The sequence below is a fragment of the Erpetoichthys calabaricus genome, chromosome 9 (assembly GCF_900747795.2).
Source record: "Erpetoichthys calabaricus chromosome 9, fErpCal1.3, whole genome shotgun sequence".
Lineage (NCBI taxonomy): Eukaryota > Metazoa > Chordata > Cladistia > Polypteriformes > Polypteridae > Erpetoichthys > Erpetoichthys calabaricus.
The window spans coordinates 130,762,972-130,788,559 of NC_041402.2; the positions used below are offsets into that span (position 1 = coordinate 130,762,972).

At 39.2% G+C, this 25,588-nt stretch overlaps 1 protein-coding gene across 2 annotated transcripts in view; it reads left to right on the forward strand.

Moving 5' to 3' along the window:
- The first annotated feature begins 995 nt into the window (after nucleotides 1-995).
- Nucleotides 996-25,588, forward strand: part of kiaa0513 (KIAA0513 ortholog) — a 112,742-nt gene continuing 88,149 nt past the window's right edge. The window contains exon 1 of one of the 2 annotated variants that reach the window (XM_028810149.2): nucleotides 996-1,148. The gene's annotated coding sequence lies outside the window, so the exon portion shown is untranslated. The remainder of the gene's footprint in view (nucleotides 1,149-25,588) is intronic. The other variant, XM_028810150.2, reaches the window with a different exon arrangement.

The following is a 25,588-nucleotide window of genomic DNA, read 5'->3' on the forward strand; positions in this document are numbered from 1 at the left end:
TTAAAATTTCACATTCTGGTCTATTTAAAAAATACCCCTCAAGTCTTTACACATAATATAAAATCATGTGAAATAAAAATTGTGCATTAATTAACCTGTCTTATAATAAAACTGTTTTTCCATCAGCATAATTTAAATCTAACTAGTATTCTGGTACTTAAATGCTAACTCATTACATGTCTTTCACTGAAACCATGGACTGGGGGCCCTATTTCTTTGTAAGTAATAGCTGATACATAGTGAAAAGGGTCAATTCCATCCCAGTCATTATTACTATTGTTTCACTGACTCTTTTGACTCACATTTGAGATACAATTGGTTACATTCCATTTCCAAATGGAGCATAGGTAGGTGAAGTGACTTTGTGATGGTCACACTGTATCAGTAGCTGGATCTGAACTCACAGTCTTAGGGACTGAAGTCCATAGCCATCACCACTACTCCACAAAGTGACATATGCATCCATACACCAATCCACTGTGGCCCCCAATATGCATTTTTCAGTTTGCCTCTTTCAGTTGAATACTTGAATTAAGAATCTGTATGTTACAATTATAGTATCCTAGACAAGGGCAGTACATCAGGACATGATGCTCATTTGCTTCCATTCAATTTTTAAATCATGTGTAATTAATTTTCTTAATGTAACAGAAACCTAGAATAACAATACGCTGTATCTACCATTGTATTTGAAGTCATCATTCTGTATTAAAAAGGTATTTAGAAGTATATACGAAAGCATTAATTTGCATGAGAAGATGAAAACGTGCATTAGATGCCTTGCTCGTGCTGAGCTAGTGCGCACATCCGCACAATAATTGCATACGCTGATGATACCTGCTATAAATAGGTCACCGCTTTTGGTTTTAGAGAGAGAGGGAGGTGTAAATGGAAGCAGCATGCACATGCTCAGTTGAGCCAAAGCGACAGCAAATGACGTGACAGATAATGAAGCCAATGGCTGCGAGGAAAGTAGCAGCCGCCAGCGCTGTCGATCTGCGCATGCGGAATTTATAGGTCCGCGCCAAGCATACACGGATTAAGGGGGCGGGGTCTCCAGATGTTGGCACTTCAGTTGGGGCACAATCAGACACAGGACGAACAGGGAGTAAGGCTGCTGAGGGAAGGAAGCCAGAGTGCCAGTATTGGTAAGTCTGCCACCCAAAATAAATGTAAGACGTAAAGTATTTATTAGAACTATTATTTGAAAATAAAAGTTAATTAGTAACACGATTCAAACATTGATTGAAGTGGTGGTGTAAAGGACTAAGAAATTTATGTGCGAAAATTGAGTGAACTGTTTAACAGCCTTTCTGATAACGCAGCTGTCAATGGAACAGATACGCTAAACTAGGAGCTGCCTTATGTTGGGAACCTTTTCACTCTCTCGTCTGCTGGTTCAGAGGGCGGCTGTTGGTAAGCACACCAACGGGTGTATCAGCAAGGTGTGACTATGTGGCAAAGGTCTCCTATAGAAAGCGACCCCTTATTGTTTCTACAAAATATCTTTGTACTGATGAACTAGTAAATTATTCATTTACGTTCAAAAAGTGGTTAAATCTCGTCCTGTATTACATTTAATGTGTTTGACTCGAGTCCGGCTCATCCCACAAGTTCTTTCGGGAAAAATAGCAGGTGAACAGTGCAGATTTTTATGTGTATATATAATATAATGCTTGTAGTCGTTTGGATATTATCCAGAGTGATGTATTTACTGTAAGATTGGAGACTCTTCAAGAATCTTTTGTGCTGCTGACTGTATGCAGAATGTACAAGTAATTTTTTATGTAGACAAAATTGCGTTCATAGTTTTTCCTCTAGCTTATGCATGAAAAACATGTTAAGACTGTTTAAATATCCAGAAGCCTAAATGAATTGGCAAGGTTCCTTTCTAATTATCTTTTTATTTCTTAAATGTATTTTATTTTAATCTCCTGAATTTTCAATTTACCTACTTATACCTTATTTCCCATGTTAGGTAAATATTAATAAAGGTATTATAACAGAGATGCATGAAGCTGACAATGTCTGCAAGAAATGCAGCAGACTCAGTTATGCAGGGTACTTGCTAGTGATAATTCCTTTACTTGATTGCTGATAGCTAACATTTATCAAATGTGACATCTGGTGTATGCCAGGAACCCATGCTGGCTGAGACTTCAGTCCACTCACACTTTTGTACACTCACACTCCCCAATACTGGATCAATTTATATTTTCCAGTTAAAGTAATGTGCACTTTCTGGCATGTTGAGGTTATCCACTACTTCAGCATACTCTTGCAGTTCCAATTAATAGAACAAACACTTCCCTTCAGTATGTCTGTTATCTCTGCTTCAAGATGTTTCTCTGTTTTACTCCACCCCTACCATTTCTGTTATTGTGAAATAGTTTGTCATTTTGCAATTATCTCTAGCATTGTGAAAATATGCCCAAAATAATCCTTTTTTCGAGAAGGATTTAATTAAACTTTGGGTTTGTGAAAATGCACATAATGAAGAATAGTATATTTAGGAAAAACAAAGTTTAGCTGAAATTTTAAACTAAGAAATCTCATCTATAACATATACAGTATAATGCACACAGCTAGATTTTTGTCTTGTGAGGTTTGGTATATGAACATTGTTTTACCTGCATAACTTAACTGTAGCTTTGGACTTATAATTTTGTGCATCTTGAATAACATTTCAGTTTTAATATACTGTATATTAAAATCGCCTTGAAGACTGATGACACATGTTGTGATTCCCTATTTTTTATTGGAACATTACCAAATATTATTACACCTTGGCTAAGTAATGCTTGCATTCCATAACCTTTAATATTATTTACTTGGAATATTTGATTTAAAATTCAGGACTTATTAATTTGTTTGGAGTCCAGTTAATTAATATTTCACATCAATTAATAGATTACCTTCTTGAACAGAATATAATTTCCTGGATATTTAATAATGTTGGGCGGCACGGTGGCTCAGTGGTAGCACTGCTGCCTCGCAGTTATGAGACCTGGGTTTGCTTCCCGGGTCCTCCCGGCATGGAGTTTGCATGTTCTCACCTTTTCTGTGTTGGTTTCCTCCGGGTGTCCAAAGACATGCAGGTTAGGTGGATTGGCGATTCTAAATTGGCCCTAGTGTGTGTTTGGTATGTGGGTGTGTTTGTGTGTGTCCTGCGGTGGGTTGGCACCCTGCCCGGGATTGGTTCCTGCCTTGTGCCCTGTTTTGGCTGGGATTGGCTCCAGCAGACCCCCCGTGACCCTGTGTTCGGATTCAGCGGGTTGGAAAATGGATGGATGGATGGATTTAATAATGTTTTCATAACATACAGTATACATGGTCAAAGATGTGCTTTTTAGTGTTTATATATGCTATGTATCAATGTTTATCTGTTCTAAAGATACATTTATAAGTGCTTACTATATGTAATTGTTAGTCTCTGTGAATGTAAAAAAGTTTTATTTAGATTGCAGTATTTTTTTTTTTTAGTTTTGTGAATTTATAAGAAAAAACATAATTTTGATGATGTTCACCTTACATTTATTTCCTTCTTATTGCGACAGTTCATCATTTTGAAGTATGTGCCCCTGTAACACTTGCCAAAACTTGGATATTTTTTAATGCTCATTGTGATAGTGATCTAAAATCCACCAGAAGCATATTTACTGTACATTTAAAGTATATTAAATATCAGCATTACATTTCCAAACCTTTTTTCACATTATAGATATATGAATTCAAGATTTATCTCTTGTTATCTCATACTGTGTTCACCGGTTTTCTTTCATTCTCTCATAAGAAGAACTATGTATCATTATTTACAGTTAGGTCTATAAGTATTTTTAAAGTGACACAATTTTCAAAATTTTGGCTCTGTACATCCCAACAATGGAACTGAAATAAATCATTATGTGCTTGAAGTGTAGGCTATTGGCTTTAATTTAAGGGGTTTGCCAAAAATATTGTATGAACCGTTTAGGAATGACAGCCATTGTTCTACATAGCCCCCTCTTTTCCAGGGGGTTAAAAGTATTTGGTCAAACTAACATAATCATCAATATAATGGTCATTTTCAATATTTTGTTGAAAGTCCTTTTATAGTCAATGACTGACTGACTGAAGCCTGGAACACATGGTCATCTCCAAGTGCTGGTTTCCATCCAAGTGATACTTTGCCAGGCCTTTACTGCAGCTGTCTTCAGTTGCTGTTTGCTTGTTGGACTTTCTGCCATTAATTTGTCTTCAATTTTGTCCTCATACATTTCATGTCAAATTGAGTTGAGGTCAGTTGATTGACTTGGCCTTTGAAAAATATTCCACTACATTTCACTGAAAAGCATTGAAGCGTAGTCCTATCAGCTTTGCGGCATTTGGCTGAATCTGAACATGAAGTACTGTATAGTCCTATAAACTTCAAAATTCATCTTGCTACGTCTGCCAGCAGTCGTATAATCAATAAATATCAGTGACTGACTTCTATTCAGAGCCTTGCATGATCATGCCATAAAACTATCTCCACCATGTTTCACAGATGATTTGGTATGTATCAGATCAAGAGCCCTTTCTTCTCTTCTCCATACTAATTTCTTTCCAGCATTCTGGTACATATTGATCTTCGTTTCATTTGTCCAAAAACTGGGCAGGCTTCTAAAAAATGTTTTCTGGCAAAGTCTAATCTATCCTTCCTATGCTTAAGGTTTACCAGTGGTTGCATCTTGTGATAAACATTCTCTTTTTAGTTTCATGAAGTCTTCTCTTGATTGTAGACTTTGGCAGTGACAGGTTTCCCTCCCAGAGAGTGTTCTTGATTTGGCTATATGTTTTGAAGGGGTTCTTCTTCAGTATAGAATTCTGCAATCATCCAGAACAGTTGTCTTCTGTAGTTTTCCAGACCTTCTGGTGTTGCTGAGTTTGCCAGTATGTACCTTCTTTTTAAGAATGTACCAAATTGTTGATTTGACCACTGCTTGTGTTTCTACTGTCTCTCTGATGGGTTTATTTTGTTTTCTCAGCCTAATGATGAACTGTTTTTACTTGCATGGACAGCTGTTTGGTCCCCATGTTGATAGTTCACAGTGACAGCTGCCAAATGCAAATTCCACACATGGAATCACTTCTGGATCTCTTACTTGCTTAATAATGAAGGAACTGCTCCAACCTGGGTATGGAACAGCCCAGGGGACTGTTTGGGAAGCAAGTGTTACAGGACATATTACAAATTGATCATCACACGTGAAGAGTTCAGAAGAAAATACAAGCCAATTACAATTCTTAACAGCTAATATCAGTTGAACAGCAATCCACTAAACAAGAGTCTTCAAATGCTTCCTAAACACCCTGAGGGAGTCAAATGTTTGAATGGAGGTGGGCAGCTCCTGAAGTACTGTAAGAAACAAATTGCTACTGTTCAGTCCAGCAAAATTGTCTCTTCCAGAAAACAAAGCACCAATTGAAATTTCAATTACAATTTCATATTTTGCCATGCACTATGTTTCAAATTTGAAATGACTGTGGAGAAAAAAATCATTGTCATGTAATGGGTATTGTGCATAGGGGAAGAAGTGTGCTTCTATAGTGTATAAAATGGGTTTTTATATTAATTGGATTTCTATGAGAGAGGGAATAGCTTAAAAGTTATTAAAATATCATTTTGTGGAATTCCACTTGTCCCTGGTATGTTGTACAAAGAGTATGAACTTTCCTTTAAGCTATACAGGTCTTATCTTTTGGACCATTAATAGAAAGTGTGGGTGGCCACACTGATAAGAAGGCAAGAAAGAAATTTGGCTTAAATAGAAACATGATTCGTTATTTTTTTAACAACCTTTTGGACCTACATTTATTTTTAACAAATTTGAGTCATTAATTAAATAATCAATTCACCTGTAACTATATACATTTTGTTATAATTCATTTACTCATAGTTTGTTATTAATATGTTAAAAATTACAGAAGTAAAAATACACACTTTCTGTCACTCAGCTATTCTAAAACAAATATAGTACTGTATACGCCATGGCAATTTAATGAAGACCTAAGATGTAATTAATGTTTCTTTGTAGTTAGCTTAGCTGTGGTGACTACTGCACTTGAACATTTTTTAAAATTTAAAATAACAAAGCTTGTCCTTTGAAATGAATTCAAAGTTCTGAAAACTGTGTTTCTCTCAAAGTCCGTAATGTGTATGCTAAATATTGTGAATTTCTAAGCAATAGTTAGGTTGAAGATTTAGGTATTATCTTTAAAAACTTTTGAAATTTAAAATCTTGTAGATGAGCAGTGGGAATCCAAACAAAGCCTCACCAACCCTTAATAAGAATGAGTGCAAATTTTCTACAAAAGTTTATAAAAATTGATCAATTCGTAAAGGAGTTACTTTGGCTATAAAATTTTTACTGCTGATACATATCTCTCAAAAATGTTATGTTCTAGATATATCACAATGTAGTTTTCTGTTGAAAATCTGGTGTGTATTTTTTATTCTTTCAAAAAAAAGTACATATTTCATATACAGAATGAAAAGTGGATAAAGTAAAATTAACAAAACAATTATTTAATTTGCTGTAGTTATCAAAAAGCAATAAATATATGTCCACAATGAGCAGGCACTTTTTTATATATGCTTGTCTAAAACCAAACTGGTATCCTGTCTGTCCTTAGAACATATCGAATTTGTCAGTTCATAAACTTAGTTAGGGGCCAAAACTGCAACACAGGGTTGTTGAACTACTTTGACTCCAGTTCTGCATATACTTATTGTCAATAAATTGTTGGTAGTTCTTTACAAAGAGATTGGTCAATTTGGTTTAATATTTGGTTAGTGGGAAGCCCACTGCAATAAATTGAATATCCAGTTCCTAAACAATCTCCATGATATTCCTAGCCTCATTGTATGAAACTTTATTAAGCTAAAAAAACAGATATGCTGTTAAAATGATGGGATTCTCCTTATCAGCATCAATGTATAGATACTTGTATAATGTGGTATTCAAGTATTGTTTTACTCTTATTAGGGGGCACACTTTGTGTTACAGAAATACATCGTTATTCCAACACCTCCACTGTGTATTCATATAATGACGGAGCCATTCATTCTTCATAGTTTTGTCATTACAATGGTCTTGCAATTTGCACAAATCAACAGAAAGAGATTCATCAAATTGCACAATATCGAATATTGGATATTAAGCATTGTTGTTATTATTAAGTTTTTCTCTTACTAAATTCACTGCAGACTCACCTATGGTTTTTGCCTTTCACTGACAGGAATTGAATTTGAGATATTTGTTGCTCATGATTTTTTGTGCTTTCTTATATGTCTTAATGCTGCTGTTGTTCTAGACTGTTAGATGACCAACAGTATAATGGATATGAGTCGTCATTTTTGTCAGTACTTCAGTAACAATTATTTTCCATCTTTAGGATCTTTTACTATTCTCATAAAACATGAGACATATTTTACATGAAATCCTCGGCTGAGAAGTCTTCCTGATACACATGTGTAGCTGCCGTTGGCACCTATTGCCATTCTGCCTTTCCTACTACTGTTGTCTTGTCATTTCTGTCTCTGAATTGCTTGCAGACACAATCAGTTTATGCCTGCATTAATTTTTTTTTTCATTCTGTGGCAAGGTCAGTTGTCCTTAATAAATTGGCTTCTCATTTTGAAAACATTTGAATTACTGAATGTGTTAATTTAAAATATTTTTAAAAGTAGCAAAAGTTTGTATTTATTTTGTTGATTTTTCAGATAGTGTTTATGTGTTACCAAGCACATTATTTCCCAATGCTTACCATATATTACAATATACAGAAAATGTTTATTAATTAATGTCATCCTTCTTTTTTGCAAAATGGTTTCAAAAAGGTATTGTGAAATTAAAGTCTTTATCTTAATCATATTTGTGCAACAGTATATGGATGAGGTGTGTGGAAATACAGGAAGAATGGAGGAACATTTTGTAGAGGGAAAAAATTCACCTGTGGTAGAATTGAGCAATTATGCTACTTACATTCCAGGCTTAGTTTATTTTAAAATTTAAAATAGAATTTTATTGTTTTTCATTGTTTGTCCATACTTTGTAGAATATGTGCTAAGTGGGTACAGGTTCCATAATTTTAAGTGTGCTTGGTACTTTAATATCCTATTCCTCCTTTTGTCTTAGGTAGGGTATGCTAGTTTATCTCAGAGCACATTTTCAGTTTTATCCATTCTGCAACACTGGAGTTTCCAGACAATTTAACTTTCCTGTGGTTGGAATAAGGAACTACAGTACTTGTTCTGTTCAAACTATGGATTGACTAGAATCTAACTGGAGTTAAAATCATGTACCTGGAAGAGTAAGTCAGCAGTGGAATAGCATTTTAATTGTTTGTGACTAACACATGTTATGCATATTAAACAGTTGATCTCCCAAAACAAAAATTTCACTTGCTAAATACACTGTAAGGAAGCAACTTTGCACACCTGTGCTAAGTCCCAAAAATTACTATTAGGGTCACTTCCCTCTGAAAGTGCTGGTGCAGTCATTCAGTAAAGATTCCCAAATGGGAATAATTTAGTAACAAAAAATAGCTTGTGGTCTGCTATTGTACAAATGAAGAATCTGTGTAAAATTTCCTATATAGTTCGTCGCTACATCTACAAGTGCAAGTTAAAACTCTACCATGCAAAGTGAAAGCCATATATCAACAACATCCAGAAACGCCGCCGGCTTCTCTGGGCCCGAGCTCATCTGAGATGGACTGATGCAAAGTGGAAAAGTGTGCTGTGGTCTGACGAGTCCACATTTCAAATTGTTTTTAGAAATCATGGGCGTCGTGTCCTCCGGGCCAAAGAGGAAAAGGACCATTCAGATTGTTATCAGCGCAACGTTCAAAAGCCAGCATCTGTGATGGTATGGGAGTGTGTTAGTGCTCATGGCATGGGTAACTTGCACATCTGTGAAGGTACCATTAATGCTGAGAGGCACATACAGGTTTTGGAGCAACATATGCTGCCATCCAAGTGACGTCTTTTTCAGGGACATCCCTGCTTATTTCAGCAGGACAATGCAAAGCCACATTTTGCATGTGTTACAACAGCGTGGCTTCGTAGTAAAAGAGTGCGGGTACTAGACTGGCCTGCCTGCAGTCCAGACCTGTCTCCCATTGAAAATGTGTGGCTCATTATGAAGCACAAAATACGACAACGGAGACCCCGGACTGTTGAGCAACTGAAGTTGTACATCAAGCAAGAATGGGAAAGAAATCCACCTACACAGCTTTAACAATTAGTGTCCTCCGTTCCCAAACGCTTATTGAGTGTTGTTAAAAGGAAAGGTGATATAACACAGTGATAAACATACCCCTGTCCCAGCTTTTTTGGAACGTGTTGCGGGCATCAAATTCAAAATGAGTGAAGATTTGCAAAACAACAATAAGTTTATCAGTTTGAACATTTGATATCTTGTTTTTGTAGTGTATTCGATTGAATATAGGTTGAAAAGGATTTGCAAATCATTGTATTCTGTTTTTATTTATGTTTTACACAATGTCCCAACTTCATTGGAATTGGGGTTGTAAATGTACAATGGATTTGGAACCTTTCACCTTCATTTTTTATTGTGTTGTTGACTCAATTATAAATTCATAAATTTGACACTTTTGCCCTTAAATCCATCCATCCATCCATCCATCCATCCTCTTCCGCTTATCCGAGGTCGGGTCGCGGGGGCAGCAGCTTGAGCAGAGATGCCCAGACTTCCCTCTCCCCGGCCACTTCTTCTAGCTCTTCCGGGAGAATCCTGAGGCGTTCCCAGGCCAGCCGAGAGACATAGTCCCTCCAGCGTGTCCTGGGTCTTCCCCGGGACCTCCTCCCGGTTGGACGTGCCCGGAACACCTCACCAGGGAGGCGTCCTGGAGGCATCCTGATCAGATGCCCAAGCCACCTCATCTGACTCCTCTCGATCCGCCTGTCCATCTCACTCTCCATTCTTCCCTCAGTCGTGAACAAGACCCCGAGATACTTGAACTCCTCCACTTGGGGCAGGATCTCGCTACCAACCCTGAGAGTGCACTCCACCCTTTTCCGGCTGAGGACCATGGTCTTGGATTTGGAGGTGCTGATTCCCATCCCAGCCGCTTCACACTCGGCTGCGAACCGATCCAGAGAGAGCTGAAGATCACGGCCTGATGAAGCAAACAGGACAACATCATCTGCAAAAAGCAGTGACCCAATCCTGAGTCCACCAAACCGGACCCCCTCAGCACCCTGGCTGCGCCTAGAAATTCTGTCCATAAAAGTTATGAACAGAATCAGTGACAAAGGGCAGCCCTGGCGGAGTCCAACTCTCACTGGAAACGGGTTCGACTTACTGCCGGCAATGCGGACCAAGCTCTGGCACCGATCGTACAGGGACTGAACAGCCCTTATCAGGGGGTCCGGTACCCCATACTCTCGGAGTACCCCCCACAGGATTCCCCGAGGGACACGGTCGAATGCCTTTTCCAAGTCCACAAAACACATGTAGACTGGTTGGGCAAACTCCCATGCACCCTCCAGGACCCTGCTAAGGGTGTAGAGCTGGTCCACTGTTCTGCGACCAGGACGAAAACCACACTGTTCCTCCTGAATCCGAAGTTCGACTATCCGACGGACCCTCCTCTCCAGGACCCCTGAATAGACTTTTCCAGGGAGGCTGAGGAGTGTGATCCCTCTGTAGTTGGAACACACCCTCCGGTCCCCTTTCTTAAAGAGGGGGACCACCACCCTGGTCTGCCAATCCAGAGGCACTGTCCCTGATGTCCATGCGATGTTGCAGAGGCGTGTCAACCAAGACAGCCCTACAACATCCAGAGCCTTGAGGAACTCTGGGCGTATCTCATCCACCCCTGGGGCCCTGCCACCAAGGAGTTTTTTGACCACCTCGGTGACCTCAGTCCTAGAGATGGGGGAGCCCACCTCCGAGTCCCCAGGCTCTGCTTCCACATTGGAAGGCATGTTAGTGGGATTGAGGAGGTCTTCGAAGTAGTTCCCCCACCGACCCACAACGTCCCGAGTTGAGGTCAGCAGCGCACCATCACCACCATATACAGTGTTGACACTGCACTGCTTCCCCCTCCTGAGACGCCGGACGGTGGACCAGAATCTCCTCGAAGTCATCCGAAAGTCGTTCTCCATGGCCTCCCCAAACTCCTCCCACACCCGTGTTTTTGCCTCAGCAACCACCAAAGCCGCATTCCGCTTGGCTTGCCGGTACCTATCAGCTGCCTCCAGAGTCCCACAGGACAAAAGGGTCCTGTAGGACTCTTTCTTCAGCTTGACAGCATCCCTCACCGCCAGTGTCCACCAACGGGTTCGGGGATTGCCGCCACGACAGGCACCGACCACCTTACGGCCACAGCTCTGGTCAGCTGCCTCAACAATAGAGGCACGGAACATGGCCCATTCGGACTCAATGTCCCCCACCTCCCTCGGGATGTGGTCGAAGTTCTGCCGGAGGTGGGAGTTGAAGCTACTTCGGACAGGGGCCTCTGCCAGACGTTCCCAGCAGACCCTCACAACACGTTTGGGCCTACCAGGCCTGACCGGCATCCTCCCCCACCATTGAAGCTAACTCACCACCAGGTGGTGATCAGTTGACAGCTCCGCCCCTCTCTTCACCCGAGTGTCCAAGACATGTGGCCGCAAGTCCGACGACACGACCACAAAGTCGATCATCGAACTGAGGCCTAGGGTGTCCTGGTGCCAAGTGCACATATGAACACCCCTATGCTTGAACATGGTGTTCGTTATGGACAATCCGTGACGAGCACAGAAGTCCAATAACAAAACACCGCTCGGGTTCAGATCGGGGGGGCCATTCCTCCCAATCACGCCCTTCCAGGTCTCACTGTCATTGCCTACGTGAGCATTGAAGTCTCCCAGCAGAATGAGGGAGTCCCCAGAAGGTATGCCCTCTAGCACCCCCTCCAGGGACTCCAAAAAGGGTGGGTACTCCGAACTGCTGTTCGGTGCATACGCACAAACAACAGTTAGGACCCGTCCACCCACCCGAAGGCGGAGGGAGGCTACCCTCTCGTCTACCGGTGTAAACCCCAATGAACAGGCTCCAAGTCGGGGGGCAATAAGTATACCCACACCCGCTCGGCGCCTCTCACCGGGGGCAACTCCAGAGTGGTAGAGAGTCCAGCCCCTCTCAAGGAGATTGGTCCCAGAGTCCAAGCTGTGCGTCGAGGTGAGTCCGACTATATCTAGCCGGAACCTCTCAACCTCGCGCACTAGCTCAGGCTCCTTCCCCTTCAGAGAGGTGACATTCCACGTCCCAAGAGCCAGCTTCTGTAGCCGAGGATCGGACCGCCAAGGTCCCCGCCTTCGGCCACCACCCAACTCACACTGCACCCGACTTCCTTGGCCCCTCTCATAGGTGGTGAGCCCATGGGAAGGGGGACCCACGTTGCCTCTTCGGGCTGTGCCCGGCCGAGCCCCGTGGGTGCAGGCCCGGCCACCAGGCGCTCGCCATCGAGCCCCACCTCCAGGCCTGGCTCCAGAGGGGGGCCCCGGTGACCCGCGTCCGGGCAAGGGAGAACGCCGTCCAAAGTTTTCTTTCATCATGGGAGGTTTGAACCACTCTTGGTCTCATCCCTCACCTAGGACCAGTTTGCCTTGGGTGACCCTACCAGGGGCATAAAGCCCCGGACAACAGAGCTCCTAGGATCATTGGGACATGTAAACCCCTCCACCACGCTAAGGTGGCGGTTAAAGGATCTTAAATCTACACTCGATAAATCATAATGACAAAGTGAAAGCCTGTTTTCAGAAAGGTTTGCAATTTTATTAAAAATCAAAAACTAACAGCTACCAGGACTCTTTATAGAGTTGGCCGTCTGACCAAACTTCATAACCAGGCAAGAAGGGCATTCTATCAATCAGGGGTTTATGGAAGAAGTGGCTAGACGGAAGTCACTTTTGCCAAATGACATTTAAGGACTCTGAGAGCATGATGAAAAAGATTCTCTGGTCTGATCACACAAAAATGAAAGTCTTTGAGCAGAACTCCAATATGCTCACAAAGACCTGCTAATCACGTACCTAATACCATTCTTGCAGTGAAGTACCGTGGTGACAGCATCATGCTATGGGAGTGCTTCTCAGCAGTAGGGACATAGGAAGGACAAATGCAGCCCTATACAGAGAGGTCATGGAAGGAAACCTGCTCCAGAGTGCACTTGGCTTACTTTTCAGCATGACAATGACTCAAAGTATACACTCAAGACAATGCTGGGATTACTTCAGGGCAAGTTTGTGACTGCCCTTCAGTGGTGCTGCCAAAGCCCAGACTTAAACTCTATAGAGCTCCTGTGGATAGACCTGAAGATGACAGTTTGCAGTTGCTTCCCATCTAGTCTAACAGAGCTTGAAAGGATTTACCCAAATCCAGGTGTACAAAGCATGTAGAGATTTAATCAATAAGAACTACAGCTGTAATTATTGCCAAAGGGGCTTCTACAAAGTACTGAATTAAGCCTCAGAATACTTCCATGAATAAGAGACTTCAATTTTTGATTTTTAATAAATTTGCAAACATCTTAAAAAATATTTCACTTTGTCATTATGGGTTATTGAGTGTAGATTGATGGGCAGAAATGTCACATTTATCCATTTAAAATGAAATCTACAACATAATGAAGTGCAGCAAGTGAAGGGATCATGAATGCTTTCTGAATCCATTGTATACTGCATGATCAAAATCCCCATTCCCAGTTTAGCAACCATTTTCTCGTTTGATCCAGATGAGGTGGTTGCCACCAAAATGTATCTCTTCCCCACAACATGGTCCTGAGCAACCTTAGTGATGAGGCCAATATTTTTCATACCATGTGATACCACCTCCAACCATGTCATCTTCAACCTCCATTTGCCCTTCTACTGTCCTCTTATCCCTGTGACATAGTGTTAGAATCAGGTCACCTTCTCTCTTTCATGTTGTAAAATGTGACTAAAGGAGATTTTCATTGGGATGGGCATCTGGCTGTAAAAATTTCTACTCCAGTACCCCCTTGATGATAAGATATACACTGTATCTGTATTTATATAAATGGCATGTTACATGATTTTTGGCACTGGTGCTTCACAGATCCAGTGTTCTGGGTTTGAACCTCACACTTGGTCATTGTCTGCATATATTTGGGTTTTTCGCTGGGTAGTCCAGTTTACCTTCCTCATTCTGAAGAAGTATTACAGTTTGATTGGTAATTCAATATTGTGATGTCAAATGTTTCATGTCTGCATTGCAAAATGTTATTTTAATCATCCATCGTATTACATTTTCCTACTTTTAAAATAATTATTATGATAATTGCCTGATAACACTTTTACACATAGTTTGTGATAAACCCAGTTAATGAGTTATTGAAAAAATGTAAACTGTATACTAACCTCTGATTTTAATTTGATTTAACTTAGCTAATGTACAACTATATTCAAAGAGTAATCCTGTAGTTAATCCCCAGATATTTTCTGAGTAGACCTTTTAAAATATTTGATAGTCCATTATTGTTATTGTGTTTATGTGGAACTGATGCTTGATGCCATTTTGTAATATCTTATTTACATGTCATCTTCATTTTCCTGGATTCTCAAGTGCAGTGGCTTTAAATATTGGATCTTTATATATAGTATTTTAGAATGTTATGTCATGCCATAATTGGTCTCACTTTTTTCACTGTTTAGACTAGAATTTCATGAACAGTAGGTCCATGCCACAGGAACAATTGTGTGGCTCTAGGGAACAGTTTGCTGTCATTCCCCTTTCAATTAATTACAGGGAAAATCAGGATTATTTGAGATCATTTTGAGCTTTGTACTTGTCTGTGTGTGGGCGGAGGGATGTAATGTGAATACCACCATGAAACAAGTGATAATTAGCAATCTGTGAAGCAAGTCTTGCTCAGGAAAGATACAGATAAGAGCCTGTGAATTTTTATATATTCTAATGCAAACATAAGTGAATACTCCAAACTCTTTTTGGAAGGCTTGAAATTTTAGGTCTGCATTGCATTCCCTACGTTATTGCATTATTTTTGTTCCAGTACGGGACAATCTCACATTACAAGGGACGAGTGGTGTCTTTACTGGTGTGAGTGGATGAAGACCACTATAAAGAAACAACACAGAAAAATATCAAGTGCTGTTCATAGTCTTGGATTACTTTGCCATGGTTTCATTAAGTGCGAAGCACGGTCAGATTGACCGGAATAAATTAATGCATTTAGGGGTTGCGTTGAAAAATGCAGGAAATTTTTCACGTGTTAATCGCACTCATTAGTGACCATTTAATAAGCAGCTCTAGATTAAAAGTTCCAAATTATGATAAGAGAGCAAACTAAAGTTTAATTAAAAGCATTTTATTTTTAGTGATAATTGGTTTTAATTAGAAAATATGTACAGTGTGTTTAACGTTCAAGTCTGAAGTGACTAACTAGGAACAGAGTTTGAGTTCTCTGGTAAACTGTGCTTTGTTGATTATAAAAAAGTTTAGTAAAAAAACACTTTGTGCATCAGATATTTTATTGCTTGTTACTTATGTTTCACTTTTCATATATTTACCTTATGGATTTCAAAGAGAGGGTGGCATGGTGGCGCAGTGGGTAACTTTGCTGCCTCGCAGTTAGGAGACCCGGGTTCGCTTCCTGGGTCCTCCCTGGGTGGAGTTTGCATGTTCTCCCCGTGTCTGCATGGGTTTCCTCCGGGTACTCTGGTTTCCTCCCACAGTCCAAAGACATGGAGATTAGATGCATTGGTGATTCTAAATTGTCCCTAGTGTGTGCTTGGTGTGTGTGTGTGCGTGCGCCCTGCAGTGGGGTGGCGCCCCTGTGTTGGCTGGGATTGGCTCTAGCAGACCCCTTGATCCTGTAGTTAGGATATAGCGGGTTGAATAATGGATGGATGGATGGATTTCAAAGAGAGCATGGTGGTACTGCTTGCCCTTCACCTCCCAAGTCCAAATTTGCATGTTTTCCTAGTGTCTGAAAAAATATTTCATGCTACTTCAGTTTCACTAAAATGTGCATTTTAGGTAAATTTGTGTGTCATAAGTGAATGTTGAGATTTGTATATATGTACTTGAGGTAAACTAGCTGCCGACTAGAAAACCAAAATTTTGATTAAGCACATTCAGTAAGTGAGGACCAGGTAATGGATTTCAGTTTTGGTCAAAAAAATATGGTTGCGTTTTACGTTTAATTGGTTCTTGTTTCTTTAATTACAGATGTGGCCAACATGTTTCATCAATGATGTAAGCAGTGTATTTCTAAAATATTTTTAGTGTAAAACATTTATACACAGTTTTAAAAAGTCATGAATTTAAATGCAGACTTTATTTATGTGTGAAGCTACTATGACTTCAGGGTGCACTTTTTACATAAAATATTTTCACTCTTTGTACTGTATGTTGTTTGATTCTAAATGTTTACAAGACAACACTGTTTTACACCAGACTTTAAAATCCAAAAAACCTCTAGTTCATTATGTATTTTAGAGAATTTTTCTTCTAATATGTCTTTTAATGGCTTTCTATACTTGGCTCTTTTGGCAGTAACAATGAGATCAGCTGACTCAATTTATTTTTTAAAAACAACTTAAAACTACAATGGAAGGCATTTAATTTACTCTGGCATTGTGACCCTTTTTTCAGTTTGCCCTCCATGTCCAGTTGCTCAGGATGATTTGTGTTTATATCACAAATTATGTTATTTGTTTAGGGTTTTCTTGTAGTATTTAGTATTTTTGTATTTTATACTCATTTATTGTCCTTATTATTATACTTATTTTATTTTAATGATTGTATATCCTGTACTTACCATTTTCTGTGGATATTATTTGTATTCATTGTTATATGTGCCGTGTTGTACTTCCTGAATTTCTTTAAAGCACTTTGAGCTTGGGAAAGGTGCCATATAAATAAAATATATTCTTATCATTAGTGATTCTGTGTAACTTATTCTCTTGTGTGTACAGTATACAATAGATACACTGTATGTGGAGTATATTTAAATGCATTTCTTTGTAGGTAATTTATGTTTGTTATGGTTTTTACTGATTTATTATCAGTGGGTAAGGTCAGCACCAACTGGATCTTAAAAGTGATACAAAAAATAATTGGTCATTTAATATAAAGTGCAGGCCTTTCAAATGGGAGGAAACTGGAATAACTGGAGAAAACTCAACCAGACTCTGGGGGGGAAAAAAACTCCACAAACATAATAAAGAAAATCACCTTCCAGCAATTGTATTCATAGCGATTTTAAGTGTAAGATCAAAGTAACTCTAATATGTGTATGTTAAAAGGAAAACATCAAATTATAGGTTTCTGCAGTGTTGTTCAGTCTTAATTAATGTTGTGAATAACATTGGTTAAGGTACTCAGAGATGGAATAATGTTTCATCCATAGTTGATTAATGCTGGGTTGTTGAGAGGGCTTGCCATTTTCAAATATTTTCTGAAAGCAGCTGCAGTGGCTTAATGCTGCACTTTTACATGAAGTAGGCCAATGCAAGGGCATGGTAACCTTCTCATTTAATCAGAAAATTTAGTTTCTGGCAATGAACCACTATCATTTTTTTCCATTGCGTTATTGTTCTCCTGAATTTTTTGGATCTTTTCCACATTTTGCAGAGTACGATCATAAACTTCAGATCTGCTGTAAATCTTTGTTTACAGACTGACAGATTGTTGTGTTAAGATTTAAGAAAGCACAAATGTTTTGGTATATGGGCTAAACATTCCAATATACAGTATATAAATTCACACAATGCTTAGTTATATTTAAAAGTATACAATATCATAGACTAATTTTAGTTATAATACAAATGCCTTTTTATAACATTTGAAGTTGCTGTATAATATTCTTAGTCATGGGCACTGCCAGACATTTTGGACCTTATAGTTAATGCATATTAAACTACAGTGCTGTTAGAAGTCTTAAAAAGGGTGCAAAATAAGTAGTACACCTCAAGCAGTAATTTAACTTATTATTAAAATATTTATAGCAACCCTCAGCTGTGTCTTCCTAAGTAATGCTCAGTGTAATTACTTATCTAGAATCTATCTAGGCAGTCACTGGCCATATTAAAATGAGAACTGCTGGTTGTTGTGGTGTTTGTTTTTTGCTTTTCTTATTTATTTATTTATTTTTTTTTTTTAAAGTGCGCATTTGTACTTCTGCTGATGACCATGCAGCACACGTCGGTAAAGAGGTTTGAAATGTTCATTACATTTGCATCTATAAAGATAACCACAGTAATTTTGAAAAAAGAGAAAGGAGATCAATGTCAGAAATAAATAATTCACATGATACTGTGCTGTATCTTGAGTTTTTACCCACTGCTAAGGAGAACTGCTCTAAATTTGAAAAATCCACTTTGTTGTAAGAAGCCTTGTATGCTAACCCTGTTTCAAAGAAGCATAGCATCTTGGAGTTTAGAGAACAGTTATATATGTAGAATTTTTTTTTTCAATTGTTTGCTGACCTCCCTATGCTATAATGCCAGCATCCCAATGATTGATTGATTGATATACTGTACTGTATTCTTATTTGTAATATAAAAGGTGCCTGAGCTTACATGTTTCAGTAGTGATTAGCAAATGAGGGACAGATTATTATGTAGGTAAGTTAATGTTTATATACAAGAAATCTGCACATATAGAAACACTCTGGTATTACCCCATTAGAATTTTCTTGCCAAAAATACCAGTGATCTCAAATATACATTTATTTAAATATTTAAATTAATGTCTGGGTCACTCTTGTTTTCCTTGCTTTTATTATAACTTGGATGGGTGATTGGTTAGATGCTGCTGCCTTAGCTATATGATCATTGGTTTGTAAACACATATGCACATAGTATGTATTGAAGCTTGCATTATCTGCCCACACTGCAAAAAATGCATACGCAAAAACTAGACAAAAAAACTTTGAATGGGAGCTGTTTTGCTTTTATTTAGCAAACAAATCTGCCAATGGGGTAAGCAAAATTTACTTGTTAAGACTTCTTAAAGTAAGCTAAATAATCGTAAATACAAATTTTTCAATAAGTCAATAATTCTTAAAATAAGGAAGACAAGTTTTAATCTCATGAAATAAATACTTTTCGACTTGCTTAGATTTCATTTTTTGCAGTGCACCTCCCAAGATACACATTTGGTATTAGTGATTCTAAACTGGCCCACTGTAAGTTAATTTGGATTTGTGGATCACCTGCAGTGGACTGGTATTCCATTTAGGGCTGTTTCCTTCCTTTAGACCCTAGAATAAGTGTTAATTTCACTCAGATTACCCTTATTGTTAGTGTCTAGGATTTTTCTCAGACGTTAATTTTGTTTACTTTTACTTTGTTTCAAATTGAGACCTGTGCTGAAGAAATGATACTGTTTGTACCAGTACTGTTGTAATGAAGGAAGATGACTGGGAAAGGCTAACAGTTATTAGAAATGTGGTACATCTTTATTAGCTAAGAATAGTGAATGTTAGTTGCCTATTTGTATGGATCAAAGTTGCTTTTGGAACTGTAAGCAGTGGGGGTGTTAAGTGTTTAATCTGTCATTACCTCCTTGCCAGCTGTCTTCCAACTTTACTGTGTCCTAGTTAACTGGTTTATGAAAGAAGATTGTGTTCACATTATAAGTGATTGAGGTTTCTGTCCATTCCTTAAAATTTCAATAAAAATAGTCATCAAGTAAAACAATAGTTTTGTACATTGAGCTGAATGTATAGTTTTGTAGTACTTTCACGAAAATGTTTATTGTCATGCACCGAGTGTATGGTTATTCCAATTTATTTGCATTACAGTTTTAGTGGTATGTTGTGTGCATCAATATTGATAACTCTTTTGTCTAAGAAAGATCATATATTTCAATCCCACTTCATTATTTTGATGTTCCATATACTTGCTATTAAAAATGTATTCAATGTAACATGTCTCATTCTCACCTATATATGCAGGGGTGGGCAAAAGTAGGTTTACAGTTGTGAATATGTGAAACACAGAGGTTATTCTTATATTATTATTTGTATTATTTGTTTTCTTATTATTATTAAAGTGTGATTGAGTCTAGCAATCATAACCTGCATGTCTTTGTCCATATAAACAACTGTTAACCTACTTTTTCCCACCCCTGTATATTCTGAAGTATGTGTCACCAACTTGCACAAAAGAGGAGGTGATTCCAGGTTCCTGAGAAAATCAGCTTCATTGTATTGAAAACAGGAACAGTCTCAGAATTTATTCAAATGGGAGCTCACAAAAACACAGAAAGCAAGCAGTGACAATGCCATTCATCCTGAATTAGCTCCCTTCTTCAAATTAAGCAAAGGCAGCTCCCATGTGCAAAGTGAGGAGTTAATTTGAGGTTCTTGTGTGCACAAGGCCCAAGTGCTGTGCTCCTCAACCTGTGATATCTGTCCTGAACATGGCCCTGGTGAACACAATATCCATCACGAATAAGTCGTTTGTTTTAAGTGTTTATTAAATCTCATGATTTGGATTTTTTTCTTCCTATGCGATACCTGGGTAAGCACAGGTGAGTCGAATGTTTTAAATTAACTTTTCCTGGAAAACTGTGGCTGTTTTAACTCACCTATGCTATCTGGCAGAGGTGGAGTGATTGGTACTGTTTATAAAAACTGTTATACAGTGGTGTGAAAAACTATTTGCCCCCTTCCTGATTTCTTACTCTTTTGCATGTTTGTCACACAAAATGTTTCTAATCATCAAACACATTTAACCATTAGTCAAATATAACACAAGTAAACACAAAATGCAGTTTGTAAATGGTGGTTTTTATTATTTAGGGAGAAAAAAAAATCCAAACCCACATGGCCCTGTGTGAAAAAGTAATTGCCCCCTGAACCTAATAACTGGTTGGGCCACCCTTAGCAGCAATAACTGCAATCAAGCGTTTGCGATAACTTGCAATGAGTCTTTTACAGCGCTCTGGAGGAATTTTGGCCCACTCATCTTTGCAAAATTGTTGTAATTCAGCTTTATTTGAGGGTTTTCTAGCATGAACCGCCTTTTTAAGGTCATGCCATAGCATCTCAATTGGATTCAGGTCAGGACTTTGACTAGGCCACTCCAAAGTCTTCATTTTGTTTTTCTTCAGCCATTCAGAGGTGGATTTGCTGGTGTGTTTTGGGTCATTGTTCTGTTGCAGCACCCAAGATCGCTTCAGCTTGAGTTGACGAACAGATGGCCGGACATTCTCCTTCAGGATTTTTTGGTAGACAGTAGAATTCATGGTTCCATCTATCACAGCAAGCCTTCCAGGTCCTGAAGCAGCAAAACAACCCCAGACCATCACACTACCACCACCATATTTTACTGTTGGTATGATGTTCTTTTTCTGAAATGCTGTGTTCCTTTTACGCCAGATGTAACGGGATATTTGCCTTCCAAAAAGTTCAACTTTTGTCTCATCAGTCCACAAGGTATTTTCCCAAAAGTCTTGGCAATCATTGAGATGTTTCTTAGCAAAATTGAGATGAGCCCTAATGTTCTTTTTGCTTAACAGTGGTTTGCGTCTTGGAAATCTGCCATGCAGGCCGTTTTTGCCCAGTCTCTTTCTTATGGTGGAGTCGTGAACACTGACCTTAATTGAGGCAAGTGAGGCCTGCAGTTCTTTAGACGTTGTCCTGGGGTCTTTTGTGACCTCTCGGATGAGTCGTCTCTGCGCTCTTGGGGTAATTTTGGTCGGCCGGCCACTCCTGGGAAGGTTCACCACTGTTCCATGTTTTTGCCATTTGTGGATAATGGCTCTCACTGTGGTTCGCTGGAGTCCCAAAGCTTTAGAAATGGCTTTATAACCTTTACCAGACTGATAGATCTCAATTACTTCTGTTCTCATTTGTTCCTGAATTTCTTTGGATCTTGGCATGATGTCTAGCTTTTGAGGTGCTTTTGGTCTACTTCTCTGTGTCAGGCAGCTCCTATTTAAGTGATTTCTTGATTGAAACAGGTGTGGCAGTAATCAGGCCTGGGGGTGGCTACGGAAATTGAACTCAGGTGTGATACACCACAGTTAGGTTATTTTTTAACAAGGGGGCAATTACTTTTTCACACAGGGCCATGTAGGTTTGGATTTTTTTTCTCCCCAAATAATAAAAACCATCATTTAAAAACTGCATTTTGTGTTTACTTGTGTTATATTTGACTAATGGTTAAATGTGTTTGATGATCAGAAACATTTTGTGTGACAAACATGCAAAAGAATAAGAAATCAGGAAGGGGGCAAATAGTTTTTCACACCACTGTAGATGTTGCTTGCTGCCTGCAGAATCTTATGAGAGCGTTGAATTACAGCTGATCAAAGTCAGACTTGATGAGCCACTGGTCGGTGATAATTTCATACAGGATTTCTTAGACTTTCTTGGTGTATTTGTGCCTAAATGGGATAGGTTTTTAATCATGGGGGATTTTAATATTCATATTTGCTTTCCAGATAAGCCACTTGTGATGGATTTTATTAATTTAATCTAAGTTTTTAATCTGACTCAATCTGTTTTTGGCCCAATGCATGAATGTAGCCACACATTGGATCTGGTTTTATCATATGGTTTTAATATCAGTGATTTGTAAATATGTGCACCCTGTCTTTCTGATCATATGCCTGCTGTGTGTAATGCTAAAATACTGGGTTTTGTAGGAAGTGTCGTCCTCTATCCCGCTACTCATGGCCTAACAATAATTTGACTTTAACCTGGTTTGCTAGTGCTTTTAGACCACTGTGGTAAATCAATTTAGTAATTTTACTCCAGATGATGTGGTGAACATTTTTGATTGTCCTGTGAAACCATCCTGGAATCTGGGGATCCTTTTAAGCTTTGATGATCGAGAGCCATGAATCCGAGACCATGGTCCTCAGCCGGAAAAGGGTGGAGTGCCCTCTCAGGGTTGGTAGCGAGATCCTGCCCCAAGTGGAGGAGTTCAAGTATCTCGGGGTCTTGTTCACGAGTGAGGGAAGAATGGAGCGTGAGATCGACAGGCGGATCGGTGCGGCATCCGCAGTAATGCGGGCGCTGCATCGGTCTGTCGTGGTGAAAAAGGAGCTGAGCCGCAAGGCGAAGCTCTCAATTTACCAGTCGATCTATGTTCCTACCCTCACCTATGGTCATGAGCTATGGGTAGTGACCGAAAGAACGAGATCGCAAATACAAGCGGCTGAAATGAGTTTTCTCCGCAGGGTGTCTGGGCTCTCCCTTAAAGATAGGGTGAGAAGCTCAGTCATCCAGGAGGGGCTCAGAGTAGAGCCGCTGCTCCTCCGCATCGAGAGGAGTCAGATGAGGTGGCTCGGGCATCTGATCAGGATGCCTCCTGGACGCCTCCCTGGTGAGGTGTTCCGGGCACGTCCAACCGGGAGGAGGCCCCGGGGAAGACCCAAGACACGTTGGAGGGACTATGTCTCTCGACTGACCTGGGAATGCCTTGGGATTCTCCCGGAAGAGCTAGAAGAAGTGGCCGGGGAGAGGGAAGTCTGGGCATCTCTGCTCAAGCTGCTGCCCCCGCGACCCGACCTCGGATAAGCGGGAGACAATGGATGGATGGATGGATGGATGATCGAGAGCCAAGCCTCTACCACAGCTCAATAAAATCACCAGAGTGCTCAGACAAGCCTGCAGAAGGGCAGAAAGAAAGTAGAAGAAAGATAGGCTACAGATCTCTTATGACATCCTGAAAAATTCCTTTGCTGTTTTTCAAGAGGCCGTTAAGTCAGCTAGAGCAAGATATTTTTCAGCCCTGGTAGCAAAACACAAGCACCAACCAAAAGTCCTTTTCAATACATTAAGCACTTTAATAAGAGTCAGTTATACCCAACCTCCCACTGCAGTGAAAATGGTAATATATCCTAACTTCAGTTTCTTTAATAAGATAACTGCTGTCTATGCTCATGTATTTTGCGGGATGCACTAGTAGTAGCTACTCTACCATGCATTCCAACGTTAAAAACCTTTCATCTTATTTCTCTTTCTCACTTATGTAAAGTTGTCTCAGATCTGAAACCTTCCCTATGTCCATTAGATCTTATTCCTCCTTGGGACCTGAAAGATGTATTTGACAGCGTAGATCCTTCTATCAATTATAAATAATACCCTAACTTCCGGACAAGTACCAGAATTTTTTAAACATGCACTTGTGCAGCCTCTCTGCAAAAATGCCAGTCCGGACCCCAGTGATCCGAGTAACTATTGGCTAATTTTGAAACTTCCATTCCTTTCTAAGGTACTGGAAAAAGATGTCTTTCAGCAACTTCAGTCTTTTTTACATGAAAATAATATTATTGATATTTTTCAATCTGGTTTCCGAGTGAAGCTTAGTACCTAGTTAGCACTTATCAAAGTCCTAAATGACCTAAAGACTGTGCAGTATTAATGTTGTTAGATCTCAGTGCAGTATTTATTTCTTCTCGTGTGGATTATTCTAATGGGCTGTATTTTGTATTTTTTTCTCAGCTTCAGCTTGTGCACAATGCAGCCACATGTCTGCTAACAAAAACAAAGAAATCGTGCCATATTACCTCAGTTTTAGCATCTTTAGGCTGGTTACCTGTGAAATTTAGAGTTAATTTTGAAATTTTACTTTTCATCATTAAAGTTTTAAACTGGTTAGACCCAGCTTACCTCACTAACCTCATACATCCATACTGTCCTCGTAGAGCTCTGAGGTCAGCCGAAAAGCTGTTGCTTTCTGTCCCACACAGTCATTTGAGGTGTAAAGATGACTGTGCTTTCTCCATGTTCAGGCCCAAATTGTGGAGTAGTCTTCCTCTTCATGTTTGATCAGCCTCCACCATTGAATATTTTAAGTCCAGGCTAAAAATCCACTTGTGTACTCAGGCTTTTTAGGTGTTTTAGGGTGTGTTTATATGTATTTTTTGTTTTTTGCATTACCCATGTGTGCTTGTATTTTATTTACTTATTTTTATTCATTTATTTATTGTTAAGGTTGTAAAGCACTTTGGTCAACCACTGGTTTTTGAAATTGTGCTGTATAAATAAAATAAACTTATATTAGTCTTTAGTTTGGCTGACTAGCATTTTCAAAAGTCTCTTTTAGGTTGTAAATTCCCTTTGTTTTTCTTAATACTACACAAGATTGGTAGAAGCTATGCACATCATTTCATTGTAGCGTAAGGTGGTATAATTCATGCTTCTTTTTTTTTAGTCATTTTTATTGCAGTACCAACTTATAGAAATACACCCATGATATTAATAAAGTGGAAAATATAATATTCATTCTTAAAAGAAATGTTACTTTTTCCCCATACATGTCTGTTTTTGGCCAAATCTGTGTTTGTAGTCAAATGTTTAAGTTTAATATTTAGTTAACTACTGAATTAATATTTTTTCAAATATTTTTCTTGAATACTATTACTATTATAAGTACTGGGCTTTGATTATGGTATGGTGAAAGGGCATTGGAGAAGTGTTGTTGACACATTTTAGGTCAGTATGTGATGCTTTTAAAGAAAAGTCTGAAATAAACAGACAGTATGTTCTGTTGGTTCTGCAGTTTAGCAGCTCAATCAGCATTTTTTGAAGCTGTGCAATTTTAATATTT